This window comes from Heteronotia binoei, chromosome 16 (assembly GCF_032191835.1).
Source record: "Heteronotia binoei isolate CCM8104 ecotype False Entrance Well chromosome 16, APGP_CSIRO_Hbin_v1, whole genome shotgun sequence".
Lineage (NCBI taxonomy): Eukaryota > Metazoa > Chordata > Lepidosauria > Squamata > Gekkonidae > Heteronotia > Heteronotia binoei.
This window is the reverse complement of record NC_083238.1, coordinates 24,843,351-24,856,924: the sequence shown is the minus strand read 5'-3', so window position 1 is coordinate 24,856,924 and position 13,574 is coordinate 24,843,351. Positions and strand designations below refer to the sequence as shown.

Below are 13,574 nucleotides of genomic sequence, written 5' to 3'. Positions count from 1 at the left end.
GAGAAGATATAGGAGATTGTAAGCCGCTCTTAGTCTCTGATTCAGAGAGAAGGACGGAGTATAAATCTGTAGTCTTCTTCTTCTTCTTCTTTAATGAACATCGTGTTATTCTTCTCAAATGTCAGATAAGAGGGATCATCTTACACTTTCAGATATTAGGGAAAAGAGTGTTTCTGTCATCCTTCAGACATCTATCAATAGTCTTCATCCAGATCCATGAGAGGAAAAGTGTGCCAGATCGGGCAGAACAACCCTTGCCAACAGAATGTCAAAAATTGGGTTAAGCCAGGAGTTCCCCACCTGTTTAAGCCTGGCATTTCCACACTACAAAGTTAAAATGGTTGTAATAGTCCTCCCTGAGAATTGCGCTTGTTTCACTGTAAGGAAGAGACCAAGGATCTGAAAAGAATTGTCAGCACTTATTCAGATGCACAACATCTCCCCACCTCAGCTACTACTCTGATCACTGAGGCATTAATAAAAGAGCCATTGTCTTTTGCAGCAGGGGGACAGTAGCAAAGTGCACATCTATATGGCCTGGGATCTGCCTACCTGAAGGACCGTCTCTCCCCACATGTTCCCCAGAGAGCACTGAGGTCAGGAACACAAAATCTCCTCTCTATCCCCGGGCCAAAGGAAGCCCGCTTGAAAGTCACCCGAGAAAGGGCTTTCTCCGTTATGGCCCCCACTTGGTGGAATCAGCTGCCGGAAGAGGTGAGGGCCCTGCGGGACTTGGCTCAATTCCGCAGGGCCTGTAAGACGACCCTCTTCCGGCTAGCCTACACCTAGCTGGGATAAAACTTGACGTAACTGGCCAGCCATCTGTTTATATAAAATGACATGTTATTGGTTTTAAGCTGTATTGTTTTTATGAAGTGAAATGTTACTGGTTTTAATGTTTAAATGTTAATTATTTAATTGTTTTATATTTAAAATTGTTAAATTTATGTTTGATTAGTTGTTGGAGGCCGCCCTGAGCCACTTGTGGGAAGGGCGGGATACAAATCCCAAATAAATAAATAAATAAATAAATAAATCTGGAGACTGAGCTCAGCAGCCTATTCCAAGGGCTGAGTGGGAAGGGCGGGATACAAATCCCAAATAAATAAATAAATAAATAAATAAATAAATAAATAAATAAATCTGGAGACTGAGCTCAGCAGCCTATTCCAAGGGCTGAGTGGGGAGTTTTTACCACCTAGACCAGATACTGAAACCACCTATGTCAAGCCTATGGGCACTTTGGAAATTTTGAGGGAAAGGTAGCCACAACAGGAACATATATGAACATATGAATCTGATTATATGAACATTTGATTAGAAGAACGTATGAATCTGCCTTATACTGAATCAGACAATTGGTCCATGAAGGTCAATATTGCCTATTCAGACTGGCAATGGCTCTCCTGGGTCTTAGGCACAGGTCTTTTAACTGGAGATGCTGGGGATTGGATATGAGCAGGGCTTTTTTGTAGCAGGAACTCCTTTGCATATTAGGCCACACACCCTTGATGTAGCCAATCCCCCAAGAGCTTACAGGGCTCTTAGTACAGGGCCTACTGTAAGCGTCAGGAGGATTGGCTACATCAGGGTTGTGTGGCCTAATATGCAAAGGAGTTCCTGCTACAAAAAAAGCCCCAGATATGAGACCTTCTGCATGCTAAATAGATGCTCTGCCTCTAACCCATGGCCCTTCCCCTAAATGACTGCCTTTGGGGCCAGATCAGCTCTTCGATTTGCTGCTCATCTGGGAGAAACGGGTTTGATTCCCCACTCCTCCACATGAAACTGATGGTGTGACCTTGGGTGAGTCAGTGAGAGAGGGAGATCAGTCATAACTCTCTCAGAGCTGTTCTCTCAAGAGCAGTTTCTGTCAGAACTCTCTCAGCCCCACTCATCTCACTGGGTACCTGTTGTGGGGAGAGGAAGGGAAGGAGATTGTAAGCTGCTCTGATGCTCCTTAGTGTAGTGAAGGGTAAATGCAATCTCCTCCTCCTCTTTCTGTTTTAGTGTCCAAACAAAGGGGTGGGCACAGGACAGATCTGTCAAGAGACATAAGAAAATCTGTGTCTGTGGCCAAGTCAAGAGTGTCTGACTGTGCCTGGGATAAGCAAGCCCAGTGCCTTACTAGTCAGCCCACCAATGGGGAATGGCTCAAAACTTTCTTCTGTCAAAGGAATTGAGACCTTTTGCATTTTTCTTTCCATGACTCAAGAAGGCAAGTGAACATAGGTGCCATGATGCCCAGGGATACCATGTGATAAGCTGGACTATATTTGCCATAGAGATAACACAGTCAGAGCCCTTAAAGGAACACGGTTCTGGCTGCAACAAACAAGCCTGTCTATCCAACAGACAGCCTTCTCCTAAACCCTGCCACTTTGGAGTAGTGTCTGTGAAAAAAATGAATAGGCTCTTTTTTCTGCATAGGAAGTGCTGCTTCCTGTGTGCCTCTTTCTGAGCAAGAGTATTTTACAGCCACAGGTTTCCCTTCAGGCACAGGTTTAATTTCAGAAGTGGGCCTTAATAGCACGACATTCATTTTTACACTCTTCATTTTTTGCATTCATTTTTACACTCTTTCTGCTTCCATTTCTGATTCATATTTGAATTAGTGCTTTTTCAAGAGAGTTATCTGCAAAATGCAGGGCATAGCTGAAGGCAAATAGATTCCCTCCAAATCCAATTTTAAAGTGGTGCACACAAATATTCATAACAGAACTGTCTGCACAGTCATCCAATTAAGAACCACATGAACAGTAGTTGGGGTTTTTATAAATCCTTTTTTTTTTCAAATTGAAAACATAATCTGCTTGCAGATATCCTAATGGCACAATAAGAGGCTAAAGATGTTAAATGCGTTACTCATGAATTATTTGCTCAGCTCTGCTCTTTAGTGAGAGCTAAGACTATTAGGCAGTGAAAATGTGGTACAAAATAAGAAATGAAAGCTTCATCAGCCTTGCGTTCAACAGCAGTACCAATTCCCCGCTAGCCTTGTCCCATTCTCACACTCCTCTTTTCCACAGCGCTTCTGTCCAATTTCACACAAGCTGCCATGGGGCTGTGACTTACCCCACCTCTTTCCCACGGCAAGCGGAAACCAGTTTTCAGAGGCTCTTGCTTGTCACAGGAAAGAGGCGGGGCAAGTCACAGCCCCATGGCAACTTGTGCAAAATTGGACGGAAGCGTCGCAGAGAAGAGGAGCGTGAGATCGGGACAAGGCTAGCGGGGAATCGGCCCAGGTTTCTAGAGTTGCCAACGTCCCTGTAGTGGCTGGAGATCTCCTGGGATTACAACTGACCTCTAAGTGCCAGAGATCAGTTCTCCTGGAGAACATGGTCTTTGGAAGGTGGTTTCTATGATATTATGCCCCATTGAAGTCCCTCCCCTGCCTAACCCTGCCCTATTCAGGCTCCACCCACAAAAGCTCCAGGGATTTCCTAACGTGGAGCAGGCAACCCTATAAGATCACATTGACACACTGTGAGGAGCATTCCTGTCCTGCCACAACCCTTAGCCTAAGTAAACGGTGAAGAAGGGTTTCATGTGAATTGTTACTGTCTTTATTGGCAAAACCTGTCTCCCACTGTCAGGTCTTCTCAAGGGTCCAGAGGTGCCCAGGCCACTTCCAGCTTTCGGAAGCCTCAGCCATATATCTGTGCTAATATTTATGAACATTTTAAACTCTTCACTATGACAAAATCTATGTCAGCTAACCCCCCCCCCCCCCAAAAAAAAAAGTATTTTACCAAATAGTATCTCTCATTTGCTTGAAGTTACAACGCTAAGCTGAGAGAATGCACTGAACTTTGGTCTGGTGGAGAGGCACACAAAAACAAGTTGCAAAATTTATCAAGTGCCAAAACCACTGAGGCCAGGCCAAATGGGTCTCTGTCTGACTGGGGCCTCCCTGTGCCATGTCTAACAACTGCAGGGCACGGTCTTTGCTCGCTGAAGGGTTCTTGCCGTTAAAGTTGAGGGGAGGGTGCCTTGTGTTTTCTTTGGAAAGAACAACAAAAAAAGAACGTTCTCTCTCACCTGCCAGAACCAATGCTGCACTTGCTTTTTCTGCAAGGATTAAAAAAAGTCCTATTGCAGGCAGACCCGGAATAAGGAAATCCAACACCGTTAGATGGGTTCATTAAAGAGACAATTTTATTTAAATTTTACATCAATCTGCCACTCCCATAGGCCAGCTCAGTCCATACCTACTTCACAGTGTGGGCTGCGGGGTGCCGAACACTCAGATGTCCTCTGTCTGTGCATCCCAGACTTTCTGGATGAGGCTACCTTGGCTTCGAGCCCTGAGCCATTGACTGGCTACAGCTGTGGGTCTCAGTCTTTTTGGTATGGGGACCCACAAGTCCAAATTTTCTTTGTACAGTGATCCATCCAGGGCTAGCCTCAGGGTTTTTTGGTGCACAGTCACAGAACCTTTATTGGCATAACAGCAACAGTATCAAATCAAGGAAGCAGGAAAAAAGGTGGTTAATTAAACATTCTAAACATTCTCCTCTTATAAGCACAGTAAAAGAAGTTTGCCACCGATGGTTTCAGCCTTATTTGAAGCTAGTAAACTTACTGTCTTGCTTTCGTCAGATTTACCCTCCAGGAATTGCAATATAGGATCCAGATAAGATGCACGTAAATCACAGTAGAATCTGCAGGATAAAAGTACATGGTCTGTTCCTTCAGTTTCCTTCAGCCCACAGGGACAGAGCCTATCAAGGAATGGCATTTTTTTTAAACCTCCCATATAGCACGGCAAAAGGAAGCACATTAAAATGGGCTAACATAAATGCCCTTCAAATATAGGGGGTCAATCAAACAAGAAAAATACTCTGTAAGTGAACCGCTAAAAGGAATCCCCCATTGCATGAGAGAGCAATGCCCAGAAGCAGGACTTCTAAGGTCTTGAATCTCCATGTCAATTAATCTCTGTTTAATCATGATGCATGTGTACTATTGTTTTTTGGTGCAATAGGCAAACTATCAGCACTAACGGGAAAAACCACAGTCTTTAAAGTTGCAGCAAGACAAAAGAGACCGTGGGAGACAGATTAAACCACAGTAAATATAATACAGGCAGTTAACAAAAGTCAATACAAAATATTCGACAATACATCATAATAGAAACAATTCATAGTAATCCTGCAATCAATGTACCTAAAAGAAATACTGGAAGAAGTATGTACCTAGGACTTTAACGAAGACCTGCTCTTGATGGCCGACTTCTGTTGGTCATCAGCAGTTGGAATGGATGCTGTGGAAGGCTGTTGACTGTTATTACATTAATCACATTGATTGCAGGACTACTATGAATTGTTTCAACTATGATGTATTGTTGAATATTTTGTATTGACTTTTGTTGTGCCTTTATTATATTTACTGTGGTTTATGAACATATGAAGCTGCCTTATACTGAATCAGACCCTTGGTCCATCAAGTCAGTATTGTCTTCTCAGACTGGCAGCGGTTCTCCAGGGTCTCAAGCTGAGGTTTTTCACGCCTATTTGCCTGGACCCTTTTTTGGAGATGCCAGGGATTGAAAACGGGACCTTTTGCTTCCCAAGCAGATGCTCTACCACTGAGACACCGTCCCTCCCCACGGTCTCCCACGGTCTCTTTTGTTTTGCTATAGGCAAACTATGACATTAAGCATCCATCTAGTTCAGCATTCCATTCATCAAATCCAATGGAAATGTAATGACCCTTGCACCAATAACAAATCTGCAGTTCACTACACTTGTCCTTTCACAACTTTGGAACTTCCATCTATGCCTTGCATGCAGCCAGTATTAAATTCCTAGGAACATGATGTCCCCAATCCACCATAATATGCAGAGGTTGTGTATTCTATATTGTGTCCTCCTTTTTTTCTTTTTGGTTGTAGAACAGATGCTTTGAAAACACCCATGCCTGATTTTACAAAATTTGTTGGATGCCAAACATCCAGTACAAACTCTGCAAATGCTGCCAGCGTTTTGCAGTAGCATTACACAAGAGACAACATTTGGGCAAAATGTGCTTAAAATAGCCTAGATCTTTCTTCAAAAATGTTTTGAACTTCACTTAGGATGTAAATCTTTTGCCATGCTTGACAAACCTTTCTTAATCTCAGCAGTGCTGAAGTCATTGTTGTGGGGAAAACCAAGAAGCTCAAACCATTCAAGGGCAGAAGAAATTTCATTTCACATGTTGAACCTGAACAGAAATTCACGCTGAAGCTGGACAAATGTTTCATGTAAATTCCAGCTGGAAGGGGTCCCAGCAGAGAGAATGGGCATAGCCGCACATCATGCTGTGCATGATGCATGTGTACTTTTACAACCTGCTGAGAAGCTAACCGAACATAAGGAGCCACGGAGAGGGTTTTGCCCAGCACTGGAACAAAATCAGAAATTTTCAAGCCACTTCTTAGCAAAGCAATGAACAAATCAATAAAATCCTTTTTGCTGTTTTCATTTTTACAAATATGTTTCTTAAACAAAACAGAACAAGAACCAGCTGTAAACACAAAAGAAAGGAACAAACAGAGAAAGTAACCCATCTTCCCCCAAGTAGGGTTGCCAGGAGGAGCCTGCAAAAGGAGGGGGACCCCCGCCCAGACTGGAGACGTGGCAACCCTATTCCAAATGAAATTATCGATAAGCCTGCTTGATCACATAAATATTTCACACAGCTTTTAGGCAGAAGGAAGCCCTTTTCTCTTCTCCCCCAGAACAACCAGTCAATACCACTGTTAATCAGCCAACCAGTGTGAGACGTGAGTGGAACTATACCCAAGCTAAAATGGTACACTGCAGTGTTTTGTGTGCTTTCTTGGAAGTCATCGACTCAGTGGGCCTGAATTCTGGTTAAGAAAGAAGAGGATTGCTCTCCCCTTTATGCCATCATCACCACAGTCATCATTTCATAGCTTTTCTATGGAGCACAGGTCCATCAGTGGCTATTAGCCACAGTGTATGTGTATATATAAAATTTTTTGCCACTGTGTGACACAGAGTGTTGGACTTGATGGGCCGTTGGCCTGATCCAACATGGCTTCTCTTATGTTCTTATGTTCTCTTAAATGGTTATCTAATTGGGATAATTAGGTCCCACCGTAACTACCCTGCCCCCTGCCCCATCCCAGAAGTATTCCAGGGATCATTTTGGACTGCAGCAGGGAGGAAGAGGTAAGGAAGATTCACTCCCTTGTCCAAGCAATAGTAGAAAGCATGTGTTGGATCCAGAGCACAGCGACTGAAGCCTGGCCAAGAGAAACTACCCTGCCTCCCTCTTCCTGCTGTGGTTCATTGAGCCCTGCCCTCGCTTTTGCTTCTCAAGTGACCCCAGTATAACTTTACACCAGGTATAGTCAAATCCAGTGCTAATAATAATACTTGGCATTTGTGTAACACTGTACAGCGTTCAAAGCATTACTTGTATCTTATAGTGCTATACTGCATACCACAAACAACGTGCAAGGAGGTAGTGTTATTACCTGCATGTTGCATATGGGAGTCTGAGCCTGAGAGAGAAGAAGCTTTCCAACGCACCTAGTGAGTTCATCGAGGAAGTGACATTTGTAGCTGGAACTTCCAGATTAGCAGCTCACAGTGCAGAGTTATACCCTTCTAATCCAATTGACTGTAGTGGACCAAGAAGGCTGTAAACTCTGCCTGAGGTTGCCCTGTTCAGCTCTTAGCCACAGGCTGCACCGTACATAGCCTCCATCTCACTTGTGCCCCTGAAACAAGAAAAAACAAACAGCAGGTTTTCTGAGTAGCAGCTAATGTTTTCACAGGGCACCTTTCAAGAGACCATATCATAGGGAAACCACCTATGCGCAAGGTGGTTTATTGTTAAGGGGACTGTGTACAGAAACAGGGAATTGGGTGGGAGCATGCTAAGTGGCGGTAGGAAAAACAGGAATAAAATAACCTCACAAAGTTAAAGATGAGGTTAAAACAAAGCTGTAGCAATAAGTGGCAAATTAAGTACTTCTGCACCGCGTGGGAAAAGACACATCCAAAAGCTTTTCTGCTTCTGTTGGCTCCAGATGAACTATGCCATTTGAAAACAATCTGGGTGCCTGGAATGTGTAATCTATACAGATGTCCATATACCTGCATAATGGAGGATAATATGTCGGGGGAGAGGATCCTTTCCAAAGTACAGAAAAATCCACTCTCAATTGTTTTGGAATGCCGATTGATGACACTGGACTGTGTTTAGAATTGGCATCCATGGCTTTGTACCAGATCAAAGACAACCATGATGCACAATGGAAGGGGAACAAAAAATTGCCAGCCATTTTCTAATAATGCATGGGATGGAGAAAGTAGAGAAAGAAGTACTTTTCTCCCTTTCTCACAATACAAGAACTTGTGGGCATTCGATGAAATTGCTGAGCAGACAGGTTAAAACGGATAAAAGGAAGTACTTCTTCACCCAAAGGGTGATTAACATGTGGAATTCACTGCCACAGAAGGTGGTGGCGGCCACAAGCATAGCCACCTTCAAGAGGGGGTTAGATAAAAATATGGAGCAGAGGTCCATCAGTGGCTATTAGCCACAGTTTGTATATGTGTGTGTGTGTGTGTGTGTTAGATTCTGGAAGCTAAACAGGGACAACTCTGGCAAGTAAGAACATAAGAGAACATAAGAGAAGCCATGTTGGATCAGGCCAACGGCCCATCCAGTCCAACACTCTGTGTCACACAGTGGCAAAAAAATTTATATATACACACACACTGTGGCTAATAGCCACTGATGGACCTGTGCTCCATATCTTTATCTAAACCCCTCTTGAAGGTGGCTATACTTGTGGCCGCCACCACCTCCTGTGGCAGTGAATTCCACATGTTAATCACCCTTTGGGTGAAGAAGTACTTCCTTTTATCCGTTTTAACCTGTCTGTTCAGCAATTTCATCGAATGCCCACGAGTTCTTGTATTGTGAGAAAGGGAGAAAAGTACTTCTTTCTCTACTTTCTCCATCCCATGCATTACCTTGTAAACCTCTATCATGTCACCCCGCAGTCGACGTTTCTCCAAGCTAAAGAGTCCCAAGCGTTTCACCCTTTCTTCATAGGGCAAGTGCTCCAGCCCTTTAATCATTCTAGTTGCCCTTTTCTGGACTTTCTCCAATGCTATAATATCCTTTTTGAGGTGCGGCGACCAGAACTGCACACAGTACTCTAAATGAGACCGCACCATCGATTTATACAGCGGCATTATGATAATGGCTGATTTGTTTTCAATTCCCTTCCTAATAATTCCCAGCATGGCGTTGGCCTTTTTTATTGCAAGTGCACACTGTCTTGACATTTTCAGTGAGTTATCTACCACGACCCCAAGATCTCTCTCTTGGTCAGTCTCTGCCAGTTCACACCCCATCAACTTGTATTTGTAGCTGGGATTCTTGGCCCCAATGTGCATTACTTTGCACTTGGCCACATTGAACCGCATCTGCCACGTTGACGCCCACTCACCCAGCCTCAACAGATCCCTTTGGAGTTCCTCACAATCCTCTCTGGTTCTCACCACCCTGAACAATTTAGTGTCATCCGCAAACTTGGCCACTTCAGTGCTCACTCCCAACTCTAAATCATTTATGAACAAGTTAAAGAGCATGGGACCCAGTACCGAGCCCTGCGGCACCCCACTGCTTACCGTCCTCCACTGCGAAGACTGCCCATTTATATTCACTCTCTGCTTCCTATTACTCAGCCAGTTTTTGATCCACAAGAGGACCTGTCCTTTTACTCCATGACTCAAGTAGTTGGATGGGACCTCCTTGGAATACCAGGAGATGGGAGGTGAGGGCAAGCTTTATTCAGCCACCTCCCTGGATATCCTCCATGCCCCCAGTAGGGGTCAGTCACCTGAGGTCTCAATGACTTCCAGGTGCACTCTCTCTCACACACACGCACGCACAAACACACAAATAAATACAAATACAAAAAAATACCAAAAAAGGGCAATGGGTTGAAAGGGTTTTCTGTTGACTCAAGTGGCATGCCTATACATTATGTACAATAGTCCTTCTCAAGGATCATTAGAATGTGGCATTATTGATACTGAAGTCATATAATACAGAGGTTAAATGGTGGCTCTTGTTGATAGCCTTTATGCCATAAGATGACAAAATGCATGAGGCAATTACATTGTTCTGCTTACTGAAGCCCATCTCTCTAGTTTGGGGTTCTCTAAAAGCCTCTGCTTAGGGAGCTAAGTACGCTGCACCATTTAGAGTCCCCTTCAGTGAACCACACAAGCTTTAAGTTAGATGAAAAGCTAAAGTACTAATCGAAAATCTTTCCGCCCAAGTACATTATTTAAAGAAAGCACATCTATTATTCAAGTGCTCTTAATGAAATTCTGCCCACTGTTATGCAACATCAATTTGCTGTCATCGTATATAACTAATATGGTTTGAAGTCAGTGCATATAAAATAAATCCACACTATTCTAGACAACTGAGATTGATTTTGCACTCACCCTACGTCTCTCTGACTTTCCTCTTTTCAGCGCGGCGTACTTCCGATTTCCCACTCTCTGCCCCAGGGCTTCAGCTGTGTCGCTGTTTTTGCGCGGCAAAGAGAAACCGCTAAAAACCAGTTTCTCTTTGCTGCACAAAAATGGCGACACAGGCTGAAGCCCCGGGGCAGATAGTGGGAAATCGGAAAGACACCGCACTGAAAAGAAGAATGTCAGAGCGGCGTAGGGTGAGTGGGAAATTGGTCTGAATGTAACACAGGAACCACATTGTCGATCTAACACTGGCTCCTACTAGAACTGGCTCCAATGCATACATGAAGCTTCAACACCCACAAAAACTTCCCCATCAGTTTCACAGGAGCTCTGCATACTCAAGGAGATGAATGATTATCTGCAGCGAGTAAGAATGGAATTTGTAGGCAGCATATGAACACTAGGGCTTATAGTGCCATGGATGTAGTGTGATGACTAGCTGGGTTCTCTCTTAGCTTCTACAGTTGATAGAGGTTTACAAGATAATGCATGGGATGGAGAAAGTAGAGAAAGAGGTACTTTTCTCCCTTTCTCACAATACAAGAACTCGTGGGCATTCGATGAAATTGCTGAGCAGACAGGTTAAAACAGATAAAAGGAAGTACTTCTTCACCCAAAGGGTGATTAACATGTGGAATTCACTGCCACAGGAGGTGGCGGTGGCCACAAGCATGGCCACCTTCAAGAGGGGTTTAGATAAAAATATGGAGCAGAGGTCCATCAGTGGCTATTAGCCACAGTGTGTGTGTGTGTGTGTGTGTATGTATGTGTGTGTGTATATATATATATATATATATATATATATATATATATATATATATATATATATATATATATATAAATTTTTTGGCCACTGTGTGACACAGAGTGTTGGACTGGATGGGCCATTGGCCTGATCCAGCATGGCTTCTCTTATGTTCTTATTATGAAATGAGAGGTTGCCAGTTCTCATTCCTTATGAGGCTTTTTGCTTTGATGGCTGAATGGAACCAACTTTCTGAGGCAGTGTGACATGGAATGCCATTTGACAACAAGCATGAACTATCTGATACTGAATCAGACCATCAAACCATCAGAATCAGTATTGTCTACTCAGACTGACAGCAGCTTTCCAGGATCTCAGCAGAAATTTTCACATCACCTACTACTGGGTCCTTTTAAGTAGAGATGCTGGGGATTGAACCTGGGACCTTCTACATGCAAAGTTAAAACTCTTCCATGGAGCCAAAGCCCCTCCTCCAATTGCTGGGGTCCCTGTTGCTTTCTTGTTCTGCGGGAACATCTGTTCAAGACAGAATGCTGGGCTGGGTTGCTCTGAAGTTATTTTATGGACTGGGTTCACAGTGTTCAGGCCAGCAAAAAGTCCACGTTTCAACTTGCTTGAAGAGGAATTTGAGTTTGCCATTTCTTTGCTTCCACCATCGGTTTAGGGATTCCATGCAGTCCACATAGTCACATTTCTCAGGCATCTGTTATTTTACATATTGTGTAGTCGCAGTTTATTTTTGACAGAGGTTTGTTATTATATGTACACTGCAGTATCAAAGAAGAACATAAGAACATAAGAGAAGCCATGTTGGATCAGGCCAGTGGCCCATCCAGTCCAACACTCTGTGTCACACAGTGGCCACTGTTGGACCTCTGCTCCATATTTTTATCTAAACCCCTCTTGAAGGTGGCCATGCTTGTGGCCGCCACCACCTCCTGTGGCAGTGAATTCCACATGTTAATCACCCTTTGGGTGAAGAAGTACCTCCTTTTATCCGTTTTAACCTGTCTGCTCAGCAATTTCATCAAATGCCCACGAGTTCTTGTATTGTGAGAAAGGGAGAAAAGTACCTCTTTCTCTGCTTTCTCCATCCCATGCATTATCTTGTAAACCGCTATCATGTCACCCCGCAGTCGACGTTTCTCCAAGCTAAAGAGTCCCAAGTGTTTCAACCTTTCTTCATAGGGAAAGTGCTCTAGCCCTTTAATCATTCTAGTTGCCCTTCTCTGGACTTTCTCCAATGCTATAATATCCTTTTTGAGGTGCGGCAACCAGAACTGCACACAGTACTCCAAATGAGACCGCACCATCGATTTATACAGGGGCGTTATGATACTGGCTGATTTGTTTTCAATTCCCTTCCTAATGATTCCCAGCATGGGAAGCAAAACAGCCATTAGCTACCATCGTAGTTAGGGACACTCGAAACCTATGGGCTCAACTTACATGTTGCTTGCTAGTCAGGAGCAGAGAGCGATCCCTCAATGGGTTGTTTATAAGGACTGAAGTCTGTTCATCAAGCCACTCATCCCATGTAGCATGGAGTCCCTTCCTATACAAACCCACCAGCACCGCTTGGTAACCCCCTACAGTTCTCCTCAGTCACTCAGGCCCCCACGACTTGGCAGTCCCTCACGGCTCCCTCTGTTTCACCCACTGCCTCACTAGTGTCTCCCTTAAATCTCATAACTCTGTATTGGATCAGCTGTGTTTTTGCAAACAATTGCTTGGGATTTAGTATGCCACGGATTTTAGAACTGCCATTTTAAAGAGCCCAAGGCTTTTAAACGTAGTTTTAAATGGTTAGCTCTGCTATTCGCCCAAGCTGGGCAAACAGAAATATCAAGGGGATCAAGCTGGCCTCCATTCCATGACTCTGTCCTTCTCGCTGCCCTCCAACACACTACTAGAGCAGCCCAGATGTGGAAATCAGACAAATTAAGTATCATTGGGACCTGTGGTCTGGATCCACTGCTGACAAGGACTTCTACAGCTTTTCAGCTCAACAACCACATGTGGAGGGAATCAGTGGTCTGCCATGGTAGGGCAGGTGGGCGAAAATTGACCCTTCAGTCTTGTAGAAATCCTCCGCTGGATCCAATCCCCAGTCTCGAAGGCTTGTTGAAGAGAATACAATTGAGCAAAATTCCAAATTGATTTGTATTTAGAAACCAGAAATGCCCTTCCGTTTCCAGGAAAAAGAGAGAGGTTGAGATAGCCTTGATTGATCAGCCTAGCTTGTTTCATACCGTTAAGGCTAACCATAAAATGCTTTTTTTCTT

At 43.9% G+C, this 13,574-nt stretch overlaps 1 protein-coding gene across 8 annotated transcripts in view; it reads left to right on the top strand.

The window, feature by feature from the left end:
* The window catches only part of KCNH7 (potassium voltage-gated channel subfamily H member 7), a 478,957-nt gene that overhangs the window by 303,049 nt on the left and 162,334 nt on the right, over positions 1 to 13,574 (top strand). The window lies entirely within an intron of this gene.